Genomic DNA, 23,667 nt, shown 5'->3' on the forward strand with positions numbered 1-23,667 from the left:
GGAGAAGGTCAGAGGGGAGGGCACTCAGGTTTTCTCACCAATGGGTTTAGAGAATTAGAGATGACGTGAGGAGGATGCAATTGAGATATTCCAATGTCACGGAAAAGGGCACTTTCGAATGAGAAAAAACTAGACTGTGTAAAGCTCCACTGTTTCTTCAGTTTATTCATTATCGAGACCAAAATGAAAAAGTTTAGCCAGCATCACTTTCACAGCCTAAGCTTTACAAAGTCAGCTCTTGAAGCCCGTGATCGTATAGTGGTTAGTACTCTGCGTTGTGGTCGCAGCAACCCTGGTTCGAATCCGGGTCACGGCGCTGCAATTTAATTTTAGAAGTTTTTTTTTAACGAGTTAAGACTTACTATGCTGTTTCAGACGTTTTTACCATTTTTAAGCTCGAGAGCCAAATGAGAAATGCAGTGTCCTCGAACGACCAACATTATGAAGAAATAGTGTATGATTCTGAATGTTTACTCATATCTCGTGACAGAAATAGTATGTGATTACAATTGATTACTGATATCTCGCTACCCACCTCTCACCAGTGTTGCCAACTTAGCGACTTTGTCGCTATATTTAGTGAGTATTCAGAAAAAAGACAAGAATCGACAGAAGAAAGTTCAATTTTAGTTCTAAACTTACTTAGGGTGTTTTTTACTCACTTTTTGTCTCTCCCGCGACGTTATTCCTCTCTCTAGCTACTTTTAGGACCACCAATAGCTACTTTCCTTAGTGAGGATTTGGCAACACTACGCAGAGTACTAAACACTATAGGTGTTCTTACCTGCAACATACTTGGCATATACTGAAGAATAAACTGAAGAACCAGCTGAACTTGAGACAGTTGGTACGTTGTAATTATTTGAAAAAGTTCCCTTTTTCCGTGACATTGGAATATCTCATTTGCATCCTCCTCACATCACTCCAAATTCTCAAGATTCATTGGTTGAGAAAAGCAGAACACTCTACACTCTGACCTTTCCACCAATGTGTTCAATGACATGTTTGAAAAGGCTCTGCTGAGATTCTACCTCCGGATCTCCTGTTTACTAGACAGGGGGACTTAACCAACTAAGCCACAGCGCCTGTATATGCCAAGTATGTTGCAGGTAAGAACACCGCTACACGTATTTATTTCAAACATGTCTCATTAATTTAACCCATATCTCTGTCTTGCAAAATCACGTCACAAAACAGATGTTATTTACTAATATTGGAATCGATATGAACTCCTTCAATTGTCTAGCAACAGGGTTTCTTAAGCTATGTTTTGGGACCCAAAGTGGGCCCGAGTATTTGAGAGGTGGGCAGCGCGATATCAGTAAACATTTTGAGTCACAAGCTATTTCTTCTTAATTTCGGTCATCTGAAGACAGTACATTTTTCATTTGGGTCTCGAACTGAATAAACTCAAGATATTTTGACATGGATTCTTAAACTATGGTTTGGGACCCAAAGTGGGAATATCGCGAGATATGAGTAAACATTCAGAATCATACACGATTTCTTCATCATTTTGGTGGTTTCCGGGAAACTACATTTCTCAGTTGGATCTCGAGATTAAAAATGGTAAAAACCTAAGAAAAAGCAGATGAATCAGTTAATGTAAGTAATTAACCTACCATGAGATGGGGACTTTGTCAAATGGAAGAGTTATTGAGTTTCTTAGCTCACACAGTAAGTTTCAACTCATTCAAAATTACAACCCTTTTGAAATGGAAATTCTTTGCCGTGACACGGATTCAGACCGGGGTTCCTGCGGCCACAACGCAGAGTACTAAACACTATAGGATCACAGCGAGTTACCAACGATTGCTTGTAAAGCCTACTCATGCTCTGACAGAGATCTGTACAAGCTGGCTGAACTCTTCATTTTGGTCTCGAAATGAATCAACTGAAGAACCAGCTGAACTTGAGACAGTTGGTACGTTTAATTCATTTGAAAAAGTTCCCTTTTCCGAGAAATTGGAATATCTCAATTGCATCCTCCTCACATCTTTTCTCCTCTCAAACTCCAAATTCTCAAGACTCATTGAGTTGAGAAAAGCAGAACACTCTCCACCAATATGTTCAATGACATGTTTGAAAAGGCTCTGCTGAGATTTGAACTCAGGATCTCCTGTTTACTAGACAGGCGCTTTAACCAACTAAGCCACAGCGCCTAAAATGCCAAGTATGTTGCAGGTAAGAACACCGCTACACGTATTTATTTCAAACATGTCTCATTCATTTAACCCATATCTTTGTCTTGCAAAATCAAGTCACAAAACAGATGTTATTTACTAATATTGGAATCGATATGGACTCCTTCAATTGTCTAGCAACAGGGTTTCTTAAGCTCTGTTTTGGGACCCAAAGTGGGCCCGAGTATGTGAGAGGTGGGCAGCGCGATATCAGTAAACATTTTGAGTCACAAGCTATTTCTTCTTAATTTCAGTTATCTGAAGACAGTACATTTTTCATTTGAGTCTCGAACTGAATAAACTCAAGATACTCTGACATGGATTCTTAAACTATGGTTTGGGACCCAAAGTGGGAATATCGCGAGATATGAGTAAACATTCAGAATCATACACGATTTCTTCATCATTTTGGTTGTTTTGGGGAAACTACATTTCTCAGTTGGATCTCTGAGATTAAAAATGGTAAAAACCTAAGTAAAAAAGCAGATTAATCAGTTAATTAAGTAATTAACCTACCATGAGATGGGGACTTTGTCAAATGGAAGAGTTATTGAGTTTCTTAAACACACAGTAAGTTTCAACTCATTCAAAATTACAACCCTTTTGAAATGGAAATTTTTGCCGTGACACGGATTCAGACCGGGGTTCCTGCAGCCACAACGCAGGTAAGTACTAACCACTATAGGATCACAGCTGGCTACCAAAGATTGCTTGTAAAGCCTACTCATGCTCTGACAGAGACCTGTACAAGCTGGCTGAACTCTTCATTTTGCGTCTTGAAATGAATCAACTGAAGAACCAGCTGAACTTGAGACAGTTGGTACGTTGTTTTCTTTGAAAAAGTTCCCTTTTCCGTGAAATTGGAATATCTCAATTGCATCCTCCTCACATCTTTTCTCCTCTATCACTCCAAATTCTCAAGACTCATTGGTTGAGAAAACCAGAACTGACCTTCTCCACCAATATGTTGATGACATGTTTGAAAAGGCTCTGCTGAGATTTGAACTCAGGATCTCCTGTTTACTAGACAGGCGCTTTAACCAACTAAGCCACAGCGCCTGTAAATGCCAAGTATGTTGCAGGTCAGAACACCGCTACACGTATTTATTTCAAACATGTCTCATTCATTTAACCCATATCTCTGTCTTGCAAAATCACGTCACAAAACAGATGTTATTTACTAATATTGGAATCGATATGAACTCTTTCAATTGTCTAGCAACAGGATTTCTTAAGCTATGTTTTGGGACCCAAAGTGGGCCCGAGTATGTGAGAGGTGGGCAGCGCGATATCAGTAAACATTTTGAGTCACAAGCTATTTCTTCTTAATTTCGGTCATCCGAAGACAGTACATTTTTCATTTGGGTCTCAAACTGAATAAACTCAAGATACTCTGACATGGATTCTTAAACTATGGTTTGGGACCCAAAGTGGGAATATCGCGAGATATGAGTAAACATTCAGAATCATACACGATTTCTTCATCATTTTGGTTGTTTTGGGGAAACTACATTTCTCAGTTGGATCTCGAGATTAAAAATGGTAAAAACCTTAGAAAAAGCAGATGAATCAGTTAATGTAAGTAATTAACCTACCATGAGATGGGGACTTTGTCAAATGGAAGAGTTATTGAGTTTCTTAACACACACAGTAAGTTTCAACTCATTCAAAATACAACCCTTTTGAAATGGAAATTCTTTGCCGTGAATGGGATTCAGAATGGGGTTCCTGCGGCCACAACGCAGAGTACTAAACACTATAGGATCACAGCGAGCTACCAAAGATTGCTTGTAAAGCCTACTCATGCTCTGACAGAGACCTGTACAAGCTGGCTGAACTCTTCATTTAGCGCTCGAAATGAATCAACTGAAGAAACAGCTGAACTTGAGACAGTTGGTACGTTGTGATTCTTTGAAAAAGTTCACTTTTTCCGTGAAATTGGAATATCTCAATTGCATCCTCCTCACATCTTTTCTCCTCTCATCACTCCAAATTCTCAAGACTCATTGGTTGAGAAAAGCAGAACACTCTCCACCAATATGTTCAATGACATGTTTGAAAAGGCTCTGCTGAGATTCGAACTCAGGATCTCCTGTTTACTAGACAGGCGCTTTAACCAACTAAGCCACAGCGCCTGTATATGCCAAGTATGTTGCAGGTAAGAACACCGCTACACGTATTTATTTCAAACATGTCTCATTCATTTAACCCATATCTCTGTCTTGAAAAATCAAGTCACAAAACAGATGTTATTTACTAATATTGGAATCAATATGGACTCCTTCAATTGTCTAGCAACCGGGTTTCTTAAGCTCTGTTTTGGGACCCAAAGTGGACCCGAGTATGTGGGAGGTGGGCAGCGCGATATTAGTAAACATTTTGAGTCACAGGCTATTTCTTCTTAATTTCGGTCATCTGAAGACAGTACATTTTTCATTTGAGTCTCGAACTGAATAAACTCAAGATACTCTGACATGGATTATTAAACTATGGTTTGGGACCCAAAGTGGGAATATCGCGGAGATATGAGTAAACATTCAGAATCATACACGATTTCTTCATCATTTTGGTTGTTTTGGGGAAACTACATTTCTCAGTTGGATCTCGAGATTAAAAATGGTAAAAACCTAAGAAAAAGAAGATTAATCAGTTAATGTAAGTAATTAACCTACCATGAGATGGGGACTTTGTCAAATGGAAGAGTTATTGAGTTTCTTAACTCACACAGTAAGTTTCAACTCATTCAAAATTACAACCCTTTTGAAATGGAAATTCTTTGCCGTGACACGGATTGAGACCGGGGTTCCTGCGGCCACAACGCAGAGTACTAAACACTATAGGATCACAGCGAGCTACCAAAGATTGCTTGTAAAGCCTACTCATGCTCTGACAGAGACCTGTACAAGCTGGCTGAACTCTTCATTTAACGCTTGAAATGAATCAACTGAAGAACCAGCTGAACTTGAGACAGTTGGTACGTTGTAATTCTTTGAAAAAGTTCCCTTTTTCCGTGAAATTGGAATATCTCAATTTCATCCTCCTCACATCTTTTCTCCTCTCATCACTCCAAATTCTCAAGACTCATTGGTTGAGAAAAGTAGAAGACTCTCCACTCTTACCTTTCCACCAATATGTTCAATGACATGTTTGAAAAGGCTCTGCTGAGATTCGAACTCAGGATCTCCTGTTTACTAGACAGGCGCTTTAACCAACTAAGCCACAGCGCCTGTAGATGCCAAGTATGTTGCAGGTCAGAACACCGCTACACGTATTTATTTCAAACATGTCTCATTCATTTAACCCATATCTCTGTCTTGCAAAATCACGTCACAAAACAGATGTTATTTACTAATATTGGAATTGATATGAACTCTTTCAATTGTCTAGCAACAGGATTTCTTAAGCTCTGTTTTGGGACCCAAAGTGGGCCCGAGTATGTGAGAGGTGGGCAGCGCGATATCAGTAAACATTTTGAGTCACAAGCTATTTCTTCTTAATTTCGGTCATCCGAAGACAGTACATTTTTCATTTGGGTCTCAAACTGAATAAACTCAAGATACTCTGACATGGATTCTTAAACTATGGTTTGGGACCCAAAGTGGGAATATCGCGAGATATGAGTAAACATTCAGAATCATACACGATTTCTTCATCATTTTGGTTGTTTTGGGGAAACTACATTTCTCAGTTGGATCTCGAGATTAAAAATGGTAAAAACCTAAGAAAAAGCAGATGAATCAGTTAATGTAAGTAATTAACCTACCATGAGATGGGGACTTTGTCAAATGGAAGAGTTAAACTCACACAGTAAGTTTCAACTCATTCAAAATACAACCCTTTTGAAATGGAAATTCTTTGCCGTGAACGGGATTCAGAATGGGGTTCCTGCGGCCACAACGCAGAGTACTAAACACTATAGGATCACAGCGAGCTACCAAAGATTGCTTGTAAAGCCTACTCATGCTCTGACAGAGACCTGTACAAGCTGGCTGAACTCTTCATTTAGCGCTCGAAATGAATCAACTGAAGAACCAGCTGAACTTGAGACAGTTGGTACGTTGTAATTCTTTGAAAAAGTTCCCTTTTTCCGTGAAATTGGAATATCTCAATTTCATCCTCCTCACATCTTTTCTCCTCTCATCACTCCAAATTCTCAAGACTCATTGGTTGAGAAAAGCAGAACACTCTCCACTCTGACCTTTCCACCAATATGTTCAATGACATGTTTGAAAAGGCTCTGCTGAGATTCAAACTCAGGATCTCCTGTTTACTAGACAGGCGCTTTAACCAACTAAGCCACAGCGCCTGTAGATGCCAAGTATGTTGCAGGTAAGAACACCGCTACACGTATTTATTTCAAACATGTCTCATTCATTTAACCCATATCTCTGTCTTGCAAAATCACGTCACAAAACAGATGTTATTTACTAATATTGGAATCGATATGAACTCCTTCAATTGTCTAGCAACAGGATTTCTTAAGCTATGTTTTGGGACCCAAAGTGGGCCCGAGTATGTGAGAGGTGGGCAGCGCGATATCAGTAAACATTTTGAGTCACAAGCTATTTCTTCTTAATTTCGGTCATCCGAAGACAGTACATTTTTCATTTGGGTCTCAAACTGAATAAACTCAAGATACTCTGACATGGATTCTTAAACTATGGTTTGGGACCCAAAGTGGGAATATCGCGAGATATGAGTAAACATTCAGAATCATACACGATTTCTTCATCATTTTGGTTGTTTTGGGGAAACTACATTTCTCAGTTGGATCTCGAGATTAAAAATGGTAAAAACCTAAGAAAAAGCAGATGAATCAGTTAATGTAAGTAATTAACCTACCATGAGATGGGGACTTTGTCAAATGGAAGAGTTAAACTCACACAGTAAGTTTCAACTCATTCAAAATTACAACCCTTTTGAAATGGAAATTCTTTGCCGTGACACGGATTGAGAATGGGGTTCCTGCGGCCACAACGCAGAGTACTAAACACTATAGGATCACAGCGAGCTACCAAAGATTGCTTGTAAAGCCTACTCATGCTCTGACAGAGACCTGTACAAGCTGGCTGAACTCTTCATTTAGCGCTGAAATGAATCAACTGAAGAACCAGCTGAACTTGAGACAGTTGGTACGTTGTAATTCTTTGAAAAAGTTCCCTTTTTCCGTGAAATTGGAATATCTCAATTTCATCCTCCTCACATCTTTTCTCCTCTCATCACTCCAAATTCTCAAGACTCATTGGTTGAGAAAAGCAGAACACTCTCCACTCTGACCTTTCCACCAATATGTTCAATGACATGTTTGAAAAGGCTCTGCTGAGATTTGAACTCAGGATCTCCGGTTTACTAGACAGGCGCTTTAACCAACTAAGCCACAGCACCTGTAGATGCCAAGTATGTTGCAGGTCAGAACACCGCTACACGTATTTATTTCAAACATGTCTCATTCATTTAACCCATATCTCTGTCTTGCAAAATCACGTCACAAAACAGATGTTATTTACTAATATTGGAATCGATATGAACTCCTTCAATTGTCTAGCAACAGGATTTCTTAAGCTATGTTTTGGGACCCAAAGTGGGCCCGAGTATGTGAGAGGTGGGCAGCGCGATATCAGTAAACATTTTGAGTCACAAGCTATTTCTTCTTAATTTCGGTCATCCGAAGACAGTACATTTTTCATTTGGGTCTCAAACTGAATAAACTCAAGATACTCTGACATGGATTCTTAAACTATGGTTTGGGACCCAAAGTGGGAATATCGCGAGATATGAGTAAACATTCAGAATCATACACGATTTCTTCATCATTTTGGTTGTTTTGGGGAAACTACATTTCTCAGTTGGATCTCGAGATTAAAAATGGTAAAAACCTAAGAAAAAGCAGATGAATCAGTTAATGTAAGTAATTAACCTACCATGAGATGGGGACTTTGTCAAATGGAAGAGTTAAACTCACACAGTAAGTTTCAACTCATTCAAAAATACAACCCTTTTGAAATGGAAATTCTTTGCCGTGAACGGATTCAGAATGGGGTTCCTGCGGCCACAACGCAGAGTACTAAACACTATAGGATCACAGCGAGCTACCAAAGATTGCTTGTAAAGCCTACTCATGCTCTAACAGAGACCTGTACAAGCTGGCTGAACTCTTCATTTAGCGCTTGAAATGAATCAACTGAAGAACCAGCTGAACTTGAGACAGTTGGTACGTTGTAATTCTTTGAAAAAGTTCCCTTTTCCGTGAAATTGGAATATCTCAATTTCATCCTCCTCACATCTTTTCTCCTCTCATCACTCCAAATTCTCAAGACTCATTGGTTGAGAAAAGCAGAACACTCTCCACCAATATGTTCAATGAAATGTTTGAAAAGGCTCTGCTGAGATTTGAACTCAGGATCTCCGGTTTACTAGACAGGCGCTTTAACCAACTAAGCCACAGCACCTGTAGATGCCAAGTATGTTGCAGGTCAGAACACCGCTACACGTATTTATTTCAAACATGTCTCATTCATTTAACCCATATCTCTGTCTTGCAAAATCACGTCACAAAACAGATGTTATTTACAAATATTGGAATCGATATGAACTCCTTCAATTGTCTAGCAACAGGATTTCTTAAGCTATGTTTTGGGACCCAAAGTGGGCCCGAGTATGTGAGAGGTGGGCAGCGCGATATCAGTAAACATTTTGAGTCACAAGCTATTTCTTCTTAATTTCGGTCATCCGAAGACAGTACATTTTTCATTTGGGTCTCAAACTGAATAAACTCAAGATACTCTGACATGGATTCTTAAACTATGGTTTGGGACCCAAAGTGGGAATATCGCGAGATATGAGTAAACATTCAGAATCATACACGATTTCTTCATCATTTTGGTTGTTTTGGGGAAACTACATTTCTCAGTTGGATCTCGAGATTAAAAATGGTAAAAACCTAAGAAAAAGCAGATGAATCAGTTAATGTAAGTAATTAACCTACCATGAGATGGGGACTTTGTCAAATGGAAGAGTTATTGAGTTTCTTAACACACACAGTAAGTTTCAACTCATTCAAAATACAACCCTTTTGAAATGGAAATTCTTTGCCGTGAATGGGATTCAGAATGGGGTTCCTGCGGCCACAACGCAGAGTACTAAACACTATAGGATCACAGCGAGCTACCAAAGATTGCTTGTAAAGCCTACTCATGCTCTGACAGAGACCTGTACAAGCTGGCTGAACTCTTCATTTAGCGCTCGAAATGAATCAACTGAAGAACCAGCTGAACTTGAGACAGTTGGTACGTTGTGATTCTTTGAAAAAGTTCCTTTTTCCGTGAAATTGGAATATCTCAATTGCATCCTCCTCACATCTTTTCTCCTCTCATCACTCCAAATTCTCAAGACTCATTGGTTGAGAAAAGCAGAACACTCTCCACCAATATGTTCAATGACATGTTTGAAAAGGCTCTGCTGAGATTCGAACTCAGGATCTCCTGTTTACTAGACAGGCGCTTTAACCAACTAAGCCACAGCGCCTGTAGATGCCAAGTATGTTGCAGGTCAGAACACCGCTACACGTATTTATTTCAAACATGTCTCATTCATTTAACCCATATCTCTGTCTTGCAAAATCACGTCACAAAACAGATGTTATTTACTAATATTGGAATCGATATGAACTCTTTCAATTGTCTAGCAACAGGATTTCTTAAGCTATGTTTTGGGACCCAAAGTGGGCCCGAGTATGTGAGAGGTGGGCAGCGCGATATCAGTAAACATTTTGAATCACAAGCTATTTCTTCTTAATTTCGGTCATCCGAAGACAGTACATTTTTCATTTGGGTCTCAAACTGAATAAACTCAAGATACTCTGACATGGATTCTTAAACTATGATTTGGGACCCAAAGTGGGAATATCGCGAGATATGAGTAAACATTCAGAATCATACACGATTTCTTCATCATTTTGGTTGTTTTGGGGAAACTACATTTCTCAGTTGGATCTCGAGATTAAAAATGGTAAAAACCTAAGAAAAAGCAGATGAATCAGTTAATGTAAGTAATTAACCTACCATGAGATGGGGACTTTGTCAAATGGAAGAGTTATTGAGTTTCTTAACACACACAGTAAGTTTCAACTCATTCAAAATACAACCCTTTTGAAATGGAAATTCTTTGCCGTGAATGGGATTCAGAATGGGGTTCCTGCGGCCACAACGCAGAGTACTAAACACTATAGGATCACATCGAGCTACCAAAGATTGCTTGTAAAGCCTACTCATGCTCTGACAGAGACCTGTACAAGCTGGCTGAACTCTTCATTTAGCGCTCGAAATGAATCAACTGAAGAACCAGCTGAACTTGAGACAGTTGGTACGTTGTGATTCTTTGAAAAAGTTCACTTTTTCCGTGAAATTGGAATATCTCAATTGCATCCTCCTCACATCTTTTCTCCTCTCATCACTCCAAATTCTCAAGACTCATTGGTTGAGAAAAGCAGAACACTCTCCACCAATATGTTCAATGACATGTTTGAAAAGGCTCTGCTGAGATTCGAACTCAGGATCTCCTGTTTACTAGACAGGCGCTTTAACCAACTAAGCCACAGCGCCTGTAGATGCCAAGTATGTTGCAGGTCAGAACACCGCTACACGTATTTATTTCAAACATGTCTCATTCATTTAACCCATATCTCTGTCTTGCAAAATCACGTCACAAAACAGATGTTATTTACTAATATTGGAATCGATATGAACTCTTTCAATTGTCTAGCAACAGGATTTCTTAAGCTATGTTTTGGGACCCAAAGTGGGCCCGAGTATGTGAGAGGTGGGCAGCGCGATATCAGTAAACATTTTGAGTCACAAGCTATTTCTTCTTAATTTCGGTCATCCGAAGACAGTACATTTTTCATTTGGGTCTCAAACTGAATAAACTCAAGATACTCTGACATGGATTCTTAAACTATGTTTGGGACCCAAAGTGGGAATATCGCGAGATATGAGTAAACATTCAGAATCATACACGATTTCTTCATCATTTTGGTTGTTTTGGGGAAACTACATTTCTCAGTTGGATCTCGAGATTAAAAATGGTAAAAACCTAAGAAAAAGCAGATGAATCAGTTAATGTAAGTAATTAACCTACCATGAGATGGGGACTTTGTCAAATGGAAGAGTTATTGAGTTTCTTAACACACACAGTAAGTTTCAACTCATTCAAAATACAACCCTTTTGAAATGGAAATTCTTTGCCGTGAATGGGATTCAGAATGGGGTTCCTGCGGCCACAACGCAGAGTACTAAACACTATAGGATCACATCGAGCTACCAAAGATTGCTTGTAAAGCCTACTCATGCTCTGACAGAGACCTGTACAAGCTGGCTGAACTCTTCATTTAGCGCTCGAAATGAATCAACTGAAGAACCAGCTGAACTTGAGACAGTTGGTACGTTGTGATTCTTTGAAAAAGTTCCTTTTTCCGTGAAATTGGAATATCTCAATTGCATCCTCCTCACATCTTTTCTCCTCTCATCACTCCAAATTCTCAAGACTCATTGGTTGAGAAAAGCAGAACACTCTCCACCAATATGTTCAATGACATGTTTGAAAAGGCTCTGCTGAGATTCGAACTCAGGATCTCCTGTTTACTAGACAGGCGCTTTAACCAACTAAGCCACAGCGCCTGTAGATGCCAAGTATGTTGCAGGTCAGAACACCGCTACACGTATTTATTTCAAACATGTCTCATTCATTTAACCCATATCTCTGTCTTGCAAAATCACGTCACAAAACAGATGTTATTTACTAATATTGGAATCGATATGAACTCTTTCAATTGTCTAGCAACAGGATTTCTTAAGCTATGTTTTGGGACCCAAAGTGGGCCCGAGTATGTGAGAGGTGGGCAGCGCGATATCAGTAAACATTTTGAGTCACAAGCTATTTCTTCTTAATTTCGGTCATCCGAAGACAGTACATTTTTCATTTGGGTCTCAAACTGAATAAACTCAAGATACTCTGACATGGATTCTTAAACTATGGTTTGGGACCCAAAGTGGGAATATCGCGAGATATGAGTAAACATTCAGAATCATACACGATTTCTTCATCATTTTGGTTGTTTTGGGGAAACTACATTTCTCAGTTGGATCTCGAGATTAAAAATGGTAAAAACCTAAGAAAAAGCAGATGAATCAGTTAATGTAAGTAATTAACCTACCATGAGATGGGGACTTTGTCAAATGGAAGAGTTAAACTCACACAGTAAGTTTCAACTCATTCAAAATTACAACCCTTTTGAAATGGAAATTCTTTGCCGTGACACGGATTGAGAATGGGGTTCCTGCGGCCACAACGCAGAGTACTAAACACTATAGGATCACAGCGAGCTACCAAAGATTGCTTGTAAAGCCTACTCATGCTCTGACAGAGACCTGTACAAGCTGGCTGAACTCTTCATTTAGCGCTCGAAATGAATCAACTGAAGAACCAGCTGAACTTGAGACAGTTGGTACGTTGTAATTCTTTGAAAAAGTTCCTTTTTCCGTGAAATTGGAATATCTCAATTTCATCCTCCTCACATCTTTTCTCCTCTCATCACTCCAAATTCTCAAGACTCATTGGTTGAGAAAAGCAGAACACTCTCCACCAATATGTTCAATGACATGTTTGAAAAGGCTCTGCTGAGATTCGAACTCAGGATCTCCTGTTTACTAGACAGGCGCTTTAACCAACTAAGCCACAGCGCCTGTAGATGCCAAGTATGTTGCAGGTCAGAACACCGCTACACGTATTTATTTCAAACATGTCTCATTCATTTAACCCATATCTCTGTCTTGCAAAATCACGTCACAAAACAGATGTTATTTACTAATATTGGAATCGATATGAACTCCTTCAATTGTCTAGCAACAGGATTTCTTAAGCTATGTTTTGGGACCCAAAGTGGGCCCGAGTATGTGAGAGGTGGGCAGCGCGATATCAGTAAACATTTTGAGTCACAAGCTATTTCTTCTTAATTTCGGTCATCCGAAGACAGTACATTTTTCATTTGGGTCTCAAACTGAATAAACTCAAGATACTCTGACATGGATTCTTAAACTATGGTTTGGGACCCAAAGTGGGAATATCGCGAGATATGAGTAAACATTCAGAATCATACACGATTTCTTCATCATTTTGGTTGTTTTGGGGAAACTACATTTCTCAGTTGGATCTCGAGATTAAAAATGGTAAAAACCTAAGAAAAAGCAGATGAATCAGTTAATGTAAGTAATTAACCTACCATGAGATGGGGACTTTGTCAAATGGAAGAGTTAAACTCACACAGTAAGTTTCAACTCATTCAAAATTACAACCCTTTTGAAATGGAAATTCTTTGCCGTGAACGGGATTCAGAATGGGGTTCCTGCGGCCACAACGCAGAGTACTAAACACTATAGGATCACAGCGAGCTACCAAAGATTGCTTGTAAAGCCTACTCATGCTCTGACAGAGACCTGTACAAGCTGGCTGAACTCTTCATTTAGCGCTCGAAATGAATCAACTGAAGAACCAGCTGAACTTGAGACAGTTGGTACGTTGTAATTCTTTGAAAAAGTTCCCTTTTTCCGTGAAATTGGAATATCTCAATTTCATCCTCCTCACATCTTTTCTCCTCTCATCACTCCAAATTCTCAAGACTCATTGGTTGAGAAAAGCAGAACACTCTCCACCAATATGTTCAATGACATGTTTGAAAAGGCTCTGCTGAGATTCGAACTCAGGATCTCCTGTTTACTAGACAGGCGCTTTAACCAACTAAGCCACAGCGCCTGTAGATGCCAAGTATGTTGCAGGTCAGAACACCGCTACACGTATTTATTTCAAACATGTCTCATTCATTTAACCCATATCTCTGTCTTGCAAAATCACGTCACAAAACAGATGTTATTTACTAATATTGGAATCGATATGAACTCCTTCAATTGTCTAGCAACAGGATTTCTTAAGCTATGTTTTGGGACCCAAAGTGGGCCCGAGTATGTGAGAGGTGGGCAGCGATATCAGTAAACATTTTGAGTCACAAGCTATTTCTTCTTAATTTCGGTCATCCGAAGACAGTACATTTTTCATTTGGGTCTCAAACTGAATAAACTCAAGATACTCTGACATGGATTCTTAAACTATGGTTTGGGACCCAAAGTGGGAATATCGCGAGATATGAGTAAACATTCAGAATCATACACGATTTCTTCATCATTTTGGTTGTTTTGGGGAAACTACATTTCTCAGTTGGATCTCGAGATTAAAAATGGTAAAAACCTAAGAAAAAGCAGATGAATCAGTTAATGTAAGTAATTAACCTACCATGAGATGGGGACTTTGTCAAATGGAAGAGTTAAACTCACACAGTAAGTTTCAACTCATTCAAAATTACAACCCTTTTGAAATGGAAATTCTTTGCCGTGAATGGGATTCAGAATGGGGTTCCTGCGGCCACAACGCAGAGTACTAAACACTATAGGATCACAGCGAGCTACCAAAGATTGCTTGTAAAGCCTACTCATGCTCTGACAGAGACCTGTACAAGCTGGCTGAACTCTTCATTTAGCGCTCGAAATGAATCAACTGAAGAACCAGCTGAACTTGAGACAGTTGGTACGTTGTAATTCTTTGAAAAAGTTCCCTTTTTCCGTAATTGGAATATCTCAATTTCATCCTCCTCACATCTTTTCTCCTCTCATCACTCCAAATTCTCAAGACTCATTGGTTGAGAAAAGCAGAACACTCTCCACCAATATGTTCAATGACATGTTTGAAAAGGCTCTGCTGAGATTGAACTCAGGATCTCCTGTTTACTAGACAGGCGCTTTAACCAACTAAGCCACAGCGCCTGTAGATGCCAAGTATGTTGCAGGTCAGAACACCGCTACACGTATTTATTTCAAACATGTCTCATTCATTTAACCCATATCTCTGTCTTGCAAAATCACGTCACAAAACAGATGTTATTTACTAATATTGGAATCGATATGAACTCCTTCAATTGTCTAGCAACAGGATTTCTTAAGCTATGTTTTGGGACCCAAAGTGGGCCCGAGTATGTGAGAGGTGGGCAGCGCGATATCAGTAAACATTTTGAGTCACAAGCTATTTCTTCTTAATTTCGGTCATCCGAAGACAGTACATTTTTCATTTGGGTCTCAAACTGAATAAACTCAAGATACTCTGACATGGATTCTTAAACTATGGTTTGGGACCCAAAGTGGGAATATCGCGAGATATGAGTAAACATTCAGAATCATACACGATTTCTTCATCATTTTGGTTGTTTTGGGGAAACTACATTTCTCAGTTGGATCTCGAGATTAAAAATGGTAAAAACCTAAGAAAAAGCAGATGAATCAGTTAATGTAAGTAATTAACCTACCATGAGATGGGGACTTTGTCAAATGGAAGAGTTAAACTCACACAGTAAGTTTCAACTCATTCAAAATACAACCCTTTTGAAATGGAAATTCTTTGCCGTGAACGGGATTCAGAATGGGGTTCCTGCGGCCACAACGCAGAGTACTAAACACTATAGGATCACAGCGAGCTACCAAAGATTGCTTGTAAAGCCTACTCATGCTCTGACAGAGACCTGTACAAGCTGGCTGAACTCTTCATTTAGCGCTCGAAATGAATCAACTGAAGAACCAGCTGAACTTGAGACAGTTGGTACGTTGTAATTCTTTGAAAAAGTTCCCTTTTTCCGTGAAATTGGAATATCTCAATTTCATCCTCCTCACATCTTTTCTCCTCTCATCACTCCAAATTCTCAAGACTCATTGGTTGAGAAAAGCAGAACACTCTCCACCAATATGTTCAATGACATGTTTGAAAAGGCTCTGCTGAGATTCGAACTCAGGATCTCCTGTTTACTAGACAGGCGCTTTAACCAACTAAGCCACAGCGCCTGTAGATGCCAAGTATGTTGCAGGTCAGAACACCGCTACACGTATTTATTTCAAACATGTCTCATTCATTTAACCCATATCTCTGTCTTGCAAAATCACGTCACAAAACAGATGTTATTTACTAATATTGGAATCGATATGAACTCCTTCAATTGTCTAGCAACAGGATTTCTTAAGCTATGTTTTGGGACCCAAAGTGGGCCCGAGTATGTGAGAGGTGGGCAGCGCGATATCAGTAAACATTTTGAGTCACAAGCTATTTCTTCTTAATTTCGGTCATCCGAAGACAGTACATTTTTCATTTGGGTCTCAAACTGAATAAACTCAAGATACTCTGACATGGATTCTTAAACTATGGTTTGGGACCCAAAGTGGGAATATCGCGAGATATGAGTAAACATTCAGAATCATACACGATTTCTTCATCATTTTGGTTGTTTTGGGGAAACTACATTTCTCAGTTGGATCTCGAGATTAAAAATGGTAAAAACCTAAGAAAAAGCAGATGAATCAGTTAATGTAAGTAATTAACCTACCATGAGATGGGGACTTTGTCAAATGGAAGAGTTATTGAGTTTCTTAACACACACAGTAAGTTTCAACTCATTCAAAATACAACCCTTTTGAAATGGAAATTCTTTGCCGTGAATGGGATTCAGAATGGGGTTCCTGCGGCCACAACGCAGAGTACTAAACACTATAGGATCACAGCGAGCTACCAAAGATTGCTTGTAAAGCCTACTCATGCTCTGACAGAGACCTGTACAAGCTGGCTGAACTCTTCATTTAGCGCTCGAAATGAATCAACTGAAGAACCAGCTGAACTTGAGACAGTTGGTACGTTGTGATTCTTTGAAAAAGTTCACTTTTTCCGTGAAATTGGAATATCTCAATTGCATCCTCCTCACATCTTTTCTCCTCTCATCACTCCAAATTCTCAAGACTCATTGGTTGAGAAAAGCAGAACACTCTCCACCAATATGTTCAATGACATGTTTGAAAAGGCTCTGCTGAGATTCGAACTCAGGATCTCCTGTTTACTAGACAGGCGCTTTAACCAACTAAGCCACAGCGCCTGTAGATGCCAAGTATGTTGCAGGTCAGAACACCGCTACACGTATTTATTTCAAACATGTCTCATTCATTTAACCCATATCTCTGTCTTGCAAAATCACGTCACAAAACAGATGTTATTTACTAATATTGGAATCGATATGAACTCTTTCAATTGTCTAGCAACAGGATTTCTTAAGCTATGTTTTGGGACCCAAAGTGGGCCCGAGTATGTGAGAGGTGGGCAGCGCGATATCAGTAAACATTTTGAGTCACAAGCTATTTCTTCTTAATTTCGGTCATCCGAAGACAGTACATTTTTCATTTGGGTCTCAAACTGAATAAACTCAAGATACTCTGACATGGATTCTTAAACTATGGTTTGGGACCCAAAGTGGGAATATCGCGAGATATGAGTAAACATTCAGAATCATACACGATTTCTTCATCATTTTGGTTGTTTTGGGGAAACTACATTTCTCAGTTGGATCTCGAGATTAAAAATGGTAAAAACCTAAGAAAAAGCAGATGAATCAGTTAATGTAAGTAATTAACCTACCATGAGATGGGGACTTTGTCAAATGGAAGAGTTATTGAGTTTCTTAAACACACAGTAAGTTTCAACTCATTCAAAATACAACCCTTTTGAAATGGAAATTCTTTGCCGTGAATGGGATTCAGAATGGGGTTCCTGCGGCCACAACGCAGAGTACTAAACACTATAGGATCACAGCGAGCTACCAAAGATTGCTTGTAAAGCCTACTCATGCTCTGACAGAGACCTGTACAAGCTGGCTGAACTCTTCATTTAGCGCTCGAAATGAATCAACTGAAGAACCAGCTGAACTTGAGACAGTTGGTACGTTGTGATTCTTTGAAAAAGTTCACTTTTTCCGTGAAATTGGAATATCTCAATTGCATCCTCCTCACATCTTTTCTCCTCTCATCACTCCAAATTCTCAAGACTCATTGGTTGAGAAAAGCAGAACACTCTCCACCAATATGTTCAATGACATGTTTGAAAAGGCTCTGCTGAGATTCGAACTCAGGATCTCCTGTTTACTAGACAGGCGCTTTAACCAACTAAGCCACAGCGCCTGTAGATGCCAAGTATGTTGCAGGTCAGAACACCGCTACACGTATTTATTTCAAACATGTCTCATTCATTTAACCCATATCTCTGTCTTGCAAAATCACGTCACAAAACAGATGTTATTTACTAATATTGGAATCGATATGAACTCTTTCAATTGTCTAGCAACAGGATTTCTTAAGCTATGTTTTGGGACCCAAAGTGGGCCCGAGTATGTGAGAGGTGGGCAGCGCGATATCAGTAAACATTTTGAGTCACAAGCTATTTCTTCTTAATTTCGGTCATCCGAAGACAGTACATTTTTCATTTGGGTCTCAAACTGAATAAACTCAAGATACTCTGACATGGATTCTTAAACCATGGTTTGGGACCCAAAGTGGGAATATCGCGAGATATGAGTAAACATTCAGAATCATACACGATTTCTTCATCATTTTGGTTGTTTTGGGGAAACTACATTTCTCAGTTGGATCTCGAGATTAAAAATGGTAAAAACCTAAGAAAAAGCAGATGAATCAGTTAATGTAAGTAATTAACCTACCATGAGATGGGGACTTTGTCAAATGGAAGAGTTATTGAGTTTCTTAACACACACAGTAAGTTTCAACTCATTCAAAATACAACCCTTTTGAAATGGAAATTCTTTGCCGTGAATGGGATTCAGAATGGGGTTCCTGCGGCCACAACGCAGAGTACTAAACACTATAGGATCACAGCGAGCTACCAAAGATTGCTTGTAAAGCCTACTCATGCTCTGACAGAGACCTGTACAAGCTGGCTGAACTCTTCATTTAGCGCTCGAAATGAATCAACTGAAGAACCAGCTGAACTTGAGACAGTTGGTACGTTGTGATTCTTTGAAAAAGTTCACTTTTTCCGTGAAATTGGAATATCTCAATTGCATCCTCCTCACATCTTTTCTCCTCTCATCACTCCAAATTCTCAAGACTCATTGGTTGAGAAAAGCAGAACACTCTCCACCAATATGTTCAATGACATGTTTGAAAAGGCTCTGCTGAGATTCGAACTCAGGATCTCCTGTTTACTAGACAGGCGCTTTAACCAACTAAGCCACAGCGCCTGTAGATGCCAAGTATGTTGCAGGTAAGAACACCGCTACACGTATTTATTTCAAACATGTCTCATTCATTTAACCCATATCTCTGTCTTGCAAAATCACGTCACAAAACAGATGTTATTTACTAATATTGGAATCGATATGAACTCCTTCAATTGTCTAGCAACAGGATTTCTTAAGCTATGTTTTGGGACCCAAAGTGGGCCCGAGTATGTGAGAGGTGGGCAGCGCGATATCAGTAAACATTTTGAGTCACAAGCTATTTCTTCTTAATTTCGGTCATCCGAAGACAGTACATTTTTCATTTGGGTCTCAAACTGAATAAACTCAAGATACTCTGACATGGATTCTTAAACTATGGTTTGGGACCCAAAGTGGGAATATCGCGAGATATGAGTAAACATTCAGAATCATACACGATTTCTTCATCATTTTGGTTGTTTTGGGGAAACTACATTTCTCAGTTGGATCTCGAGATTAAAAATGGTAAAAACCTAAGAAAAAGCAGATGAATCAGTTAATGTAAGTAATTAACCTACCATGAGATGGGGACTTTGTCAAATGGAAGAGTTAAACTCACACAGTAAGTTTCAACTCATTCAAAATACAACCCTTTTGAAATGGAAATTCTTTGCCGTGAACGGGATTCAGAATGGGGTTCCTGCGGCCACAACGCAGAGTACTAAACACTATAGGATCACAGCGAGCTACCAAAGATTGCTTGTAAAGCCTACTCATGCTCTGACAGAGACCTGTACAAGCTGGCTGAACTCTTCATTTAGCGCTCGAAATGAATCAACTGAAGAACCAGCTGAACTTGAGACAGTTGGTACGTTGTAATTCTTTGAAAAAGTTCCCTTTTTCCGTGAAATTGGAATATCTCAATTTCATCCTCCTCACATCTTTTCTCCTCTCATCACTCCAAATTCTCAAGACTCATTGGTTGAGAAAAGCAGAACACTCTCCACCAATATGTTCAATGACATGTTTGAAAAGGCTCTGCTGAGATTCGAACTCAGGATCTCCTGTTTACTAGACAGGCGCTTTAACCAACTAAGCCACAGCGCCTGTAGATGCCAAGTATGTTGCAGGTAAGAACACCGCTACACGTATTTATTTCAAACATGTCTCATTCATTTAACCCATATCTCTGTCTTGCAAAATCACGTCACAAAACAGATGTTATTTACTAATATTGGAATCGATATGAACTCCTTCAATTGTCTAGCAACAGGATTTCTTAAGCTATGTTTTGGGACCCAAAGTGGGCCCGAGTATGTGAGAGGTGGGCAGCGCGATATCAGTAAACATTTTGAGTCACAAGCTATTTCTTCTTAATTTCGGTCATCCGAAGACAGTACATTTTTCATTTGGGTCTCAAACTGAATAAACTCAAGATACTCTGACATGGATTCTTAAACTATGGTTTGGGACCCAAAGTGGGAATATCGCGAGATATGAGTAAACATTCAGAATCATACACGATTTCTTCATCATTTTGGTTGTTTTGGGGAAACTACATTTCTCAGTTGGATCTCGAGATTAAAAATGGTAAAAACCTAAGAAAAAGCAGATGAATCAGTTAATGTAAGTAATTAACCTACCATGAGATGGGGACTTTGTCAAATGGAAGAGTTTAAACTTAACACACACAGTAAGTTTCAACTCATTCAAAATACAACCCTTTTGAAATGGAAATTCTTTGCCGTGAATGGGATTCAGAATGGGGTTCCTGCGGCCACAACGCAGAGTACTAAACACTATAGGATCACAGCGAGCTACCAAAGATTGCTTGTAAAGCCTACTCATGCTCTGACAGAGACCTGTACAAGCTGGCTGAACTCTTCATTTAGCGCTCGAAATGAATCAACTGAAGAACCAGCTGAACTTGAGACAGTTGGTACGTTGTGATTCTTTGAAAAAGTTCACTTTTTCCGTGAAATTGGAATATCTCAATTGCATCCTCCTCACATCTTTTCTCCTCTCATCACTCCAAATTCTCAAGACTCATTGGTTGAGAAAAGCAGAACACTCTCCACCAATATGTTCAATGACATGTTTGAAAAGGCTCTGCTGAGATTCGAACTCAGGATCTCCTGTTTACTAGACAGGCGCTTTAACCAACTAAGCCACAGCGCCTGTAGATGCCAAGTATGTTGCAGGTCAGAACACCGCTACACGTATTTATTTCAAACATGTCTCATTCATTTAACCCATATCTCTGTCTTGCAAAATCACGTCACAAAACAGATGTTATTTACTAATATTGGAATCGATATGAACTCTTTCAATTGTCTAGCAACAGGATTTCTTAAGCTATGTTTTGGGACCCAAAGTGGGCCCGAGTATGTGAGAGGTGGGCAGCGCGATATCAGTAAACATTTTGAGTCACAAGCTATTTCTTCTTAATTTCGGTCATCCGAAGACAGTACATTTTTCATTTGGGTCTCAAACTGAATAAACTCAAGATACTCTGACATGGATTCTTAAACTATGGTTTGGGACCCAAAGTGGGAATATCGCGAGATATGAGTAAACATTCAGAATCATACACGATTTCTTCATCATTTTGGTTGTTTTGGGGAAACTACATTTCTCAGTTGGATCTCGAGATTAAAAATGGTAAAAACCTAAGAAAAAGCAGATGAATCAGTTAATGTAAGTAATTAACCTACCATGAGATGGGGACTTTGTCAAATGGAAGAGTTATTGAGTTTCTTAACACACACAGTAAGTTTCAACTCATTCAAAATACAACCCTTTTGAAATGGAAATTCTTTGCCGTGAATGGGATTCAGAATGGGGTTCCTGCGGCCACAACGCAGAGTACTAAACACTATAGGATCACAGCGAGCTACCAAAGATTGCTTGTAAAGCCTACTCATGCTCTGACAGAGACCTGTACAAGCTGGCTGAACTCTTCATTTAGCGCTCGAAATGAATCAACTGAAGAACCAGCTGAACTTGAGACAGTTGGTACGTTGTGATTCTTTGAAAAAGTTCACTTTTTCCGTGAAATTGGAATATCTCAATTGCATCCTCCTCACATCTTTTCTCCTCTCATCACTCCAAATTCTCAAGACTCATTGGTTGAGAAAAGCAGAACACTCTCCACCAATATGTTCAATGACATGTTTGAAAAGGCTCTGCTGAGATTCGAACTCAGGATCTCCTGTTTACTAGACAGGCGCTTTAACCAACTAAGCCACAGCGCCTGTAGATGCCAAGTATGTTGCAGGTCAGAACACCGCTACACGTATTTATTTCAAACATGTCTCATTCATTTAACCCATATCTCTGTCTTGCAAAATCACGTCACAAAACAGATGTTATTTACTAATATTGGAATCGATATGAACTCTTTCAATTGTCTAGCAACAGGATTTCTTAAGCTATGTTTTGGGACCCAAAGTGGGCCCGAGTATGTGAGAGGTGGGCAGCGCGATATCAGTAAACATTTTGAGTCACAAGCTATTTCTTCTTAATTTCGGTCATCCGAAGACAGTACATTTTTCATTTGGGTCTCAAACTGAATAAACTCAAGATACTCTGACATGGATTCTTAAACTATGGTTTGGGACCCAAAGTGGGAATATCGCGAGATATGAGTAAACATTCAGAATCATACACGATTTCTTCATCATTTTGGTTGTTTTGGGGAAACTACATTTCTCAGTTGGATCTCGAGATTAAAAATGGTAAAAACCTAAGAAAAAGCAGATGAATCAGTTAATGTAAGTAATTAACCTACCATGAGATGGGGACTTTGTCAAATGGAAGAGTTATTGAAACTCACACAGTAAGTTTCAACTCATTCAAAATTACAACCCTTTTGAAATGGAAATTCTTTGCCGTGACACGGATTGAGACCGGGGTTCCTGCGGCCACAACGCAGAGTACTAAACACTATAGGATCACAGCGAGCTACCAAAGATTGCTTGTAAAGCCTACTCATGCTCTGACAGAGACCTGTACAAGCTGGCTGAACTCTTCATTTAACGCTTGAAATGAATCAACTGAAGAACCAGCTGAACTTGAGACAGTTGGTACGTTGTAATTCTTTGAAAAAGTTCCTTTTTCCGTGAAATTGGAATATCTCAATTTCATCCTCCTCACATCTTTTCTCCTCTCATCACTCCAAATTCTCAAGACTCATTGGTTGAGAAAAGCAGAACACTCTCCACCTTTCCAATATGTTCAATGACATGTTTGAAAAGGCTCTGCTGAGATTCGAACTCAGGATCTCCTGTTTACTAGACAGGCGCTTTAACCAACTAAGCCACAGCGCCTGTAGATGCCAAGTATGTTGCAGGTCAGAACACCGCTACA

At 39.4% G+C, this 23,667-nt stretch overlaps 21 non-coding genes across 21 annotated transcripts; all 21 read right to left on the reverse strand.

Moving 5' to 3' along the window:
- Window positions 1-2,088: 2,088 nt before the first annotated feature.
- trnat-agu lies at window positions 2,089-2,162 on the reverse strand. Its single transcript has one exon. It is a non-coding gene; the product is annotated as a tRNA-Thr (tRNA).
- A 1,006-nt stretch (window positions 2,163-3,168) lies between these two features.
- trnat-agu lies at window positions 3,169-3,242 on the reverse strand. The gene has a single exon. It is a non-coding gene; the product is annotated as a tRNA-Thr (tRNA).
- A 1,002-nt stretch (window positions 3,243-4,244) lies between these two features.
- On the reverse strand, window positions 4,245-4,318 carry trnat-agu. Its single transcript has one exon. It is a non-coding gene; the product is annotated as a tRNA-Thr (tRNA).
- A 1,018-nt stretch (window positions 4,319-5,336) lies between these two features.
- Window positions 5,337-5,410, reverse strand: trnat-agu. Its single transcript has one exon. It is a non-coding gene; the product is annotated as a tRNA-Thr (tRNA).
- Window positions 5,411-6,415: 1,005 nt separating this feature from the next.
- On the reverse strand, window positions 6,416-6,489 carry trnat-agu. The gene has a single exon. It is a non-coding gene; the product is annotated as a tRNA-Thr (tRNA).
- A 1,005-nt stretch (window positions 6,490-7,494) lies between these two features.
- Window positions 7,495-7,568, reverse strand: trnat-agu. The gene has a single exon. It is a non-coding gene; the product is annotated as a tRNA-Thr (tRNA).
- Window positions 7,569-8,558: 990 nt separating this feature from the next.
- On the reverse strand, window positions 8,559-8,632 carry trnat-agu. Its single transcript has one exon. It is a non-coding gene; the product is annotated as a tRNA-Thr (tRNA).
- A 1,001-nt stretch (window positions 8,633-9,633) lies between these two features.
- Window positions 9,634-9,707, reverse strand: trnat-agu. The gene has a single exon. It is a non-coding gene; the product is annotated as a tRNA-Thr (tRNA).
- Window positions 9,708-10,709: 1,002 nt separating this feature from the next.
- On the reverse strand, window positions 10,710-10,783 carry trnat-agu. Its single transcript has one exon. It is a non-coding gene; the product is annotated as a tRNA-Thr (tRNA).
- Window positions 10,784-11,783: 1,000 nt separating this feature from the next.
- trnat-agu lies at window positions 11,784-11,857 on the reverse strand. Its single transcript has one exon. It is a non-coding gene; the product is annotated as a tRNA-Thr (tRNA).
- A 991-nt stretch (window positions 11,858-12,848) lies between these two features.
- On the reverse strand, window positions 12,849-12,922 carry trnat-agu. Its single transcript has one exon. It is a non-coding gene; the product is annotated as a tRNA-Thr (tRNA).
- A 992-nt stretch (window positions 12,923-13,914) lies between these two features.
- On the reverse strand, window positions 13,915-13,988 carry trnat-agu. Its single transcript has one exon. It is a non-coding gene; the product is annotated as a tRNA-Thr (tRNA).
- A 988-nt stretch (window positions 13,989-14,976) lies between these two features.
- On the reverse strand, window positions 14,977-15,049 carry trnat-agu. Its single transcript has one exon. It is a non-coding gene; the product is annotated as a tRNA-Thr (tRNA).
- Window positions 15,050-16,040: 991 nt separating this feature from the next.
- trnat-agu lies at window positions 16,041-16,114 on the reverse strand. Its single transcript has one exon. It is a non-coding gene; the product is annotated as a tRNA-Thr (tRNA).
- Window positions 16,115-17,116: 1,002 nt separating this feature from the next.
- On the reverse strand, window positions 17,117-17,190 carry trnat-agu. The gene has a single exon. It is a non-coding gene; the product is annotated as a tRNA-Thr (tRNA).
- A 1,001-nt stretch (window positions 17,191-18,191) lies between these two features.
- Window positions 18,192-18,265, reverse strand: trnat-agu. The gene has a single exon. It is a non-coding gene; the product is annotated as a tRNA-Thr (tRNA).
- Window positions 18,266-19,267: 1,002 nt separating this feature from the next.
- On the reverse strand, window positions 19,268-19,341 carry trnat-agu. The gene has a single exon. It is a non-coding gene; the product is annotated as a tRNA-Thr (tRNA).
- Window positions 19,342-20,332: 991 nt separating this feature from the next.
- Window positions 20,333-20,406, reverse strand: trnat-agu. Its single transcript has one exon. It is a non-coding gene; the product is annotated as a tRNA-Thr (tRNA).
- A 997-nt stretch (window positions 20,407-21,403) lies between these two features.
- On the reverse strand, window positions 21,404-21,477 carry trnat-agu. Its single transcript has one exon. It is a non-coding gene; the product is annotated as a tRNA-Thr (tRNA).
- A 1,002-nt stretch (window positions 21,478-22,479) lies between these two features.
- Window positions 22,480-22,553, reverse strand: trnat-agu. Its single transcript has one exon. It is a non-coding gene; the product is annotated as a tRNA-Thr (tRNA).
- A 1,000-nt stretch (window positions 22,554-23,553) lies between these two features.
- trnat-agu lies at window positions 23,554-23,627 on the reverse strand. The gene has a single exon. It is a non-coding gene; the product is annotated as a tRNA-Thr (tRNA).
- Between the last annotated feature and the right edge of the window lie 40 nt (window positions 23,628-23,667).

The sequence above is a fragment of the Oncorhynchus gorbuscha genome, linkage group LG10 (assembly GCF_021184085.1).
Source record: "Oncorhynchus gorbuscha isolate QuinsamMale2020 ecotype Even-year linkage group LG10, OgorEven_v1.0, whole genome shotgun sequence".
Lineage (NCBI taxonomy): Eukaryota > Metazoa > Chordata > Actinopteri > Salmoniformes > Salmonidae > Oncorhynchus > Oncorhynchus gorbuscha.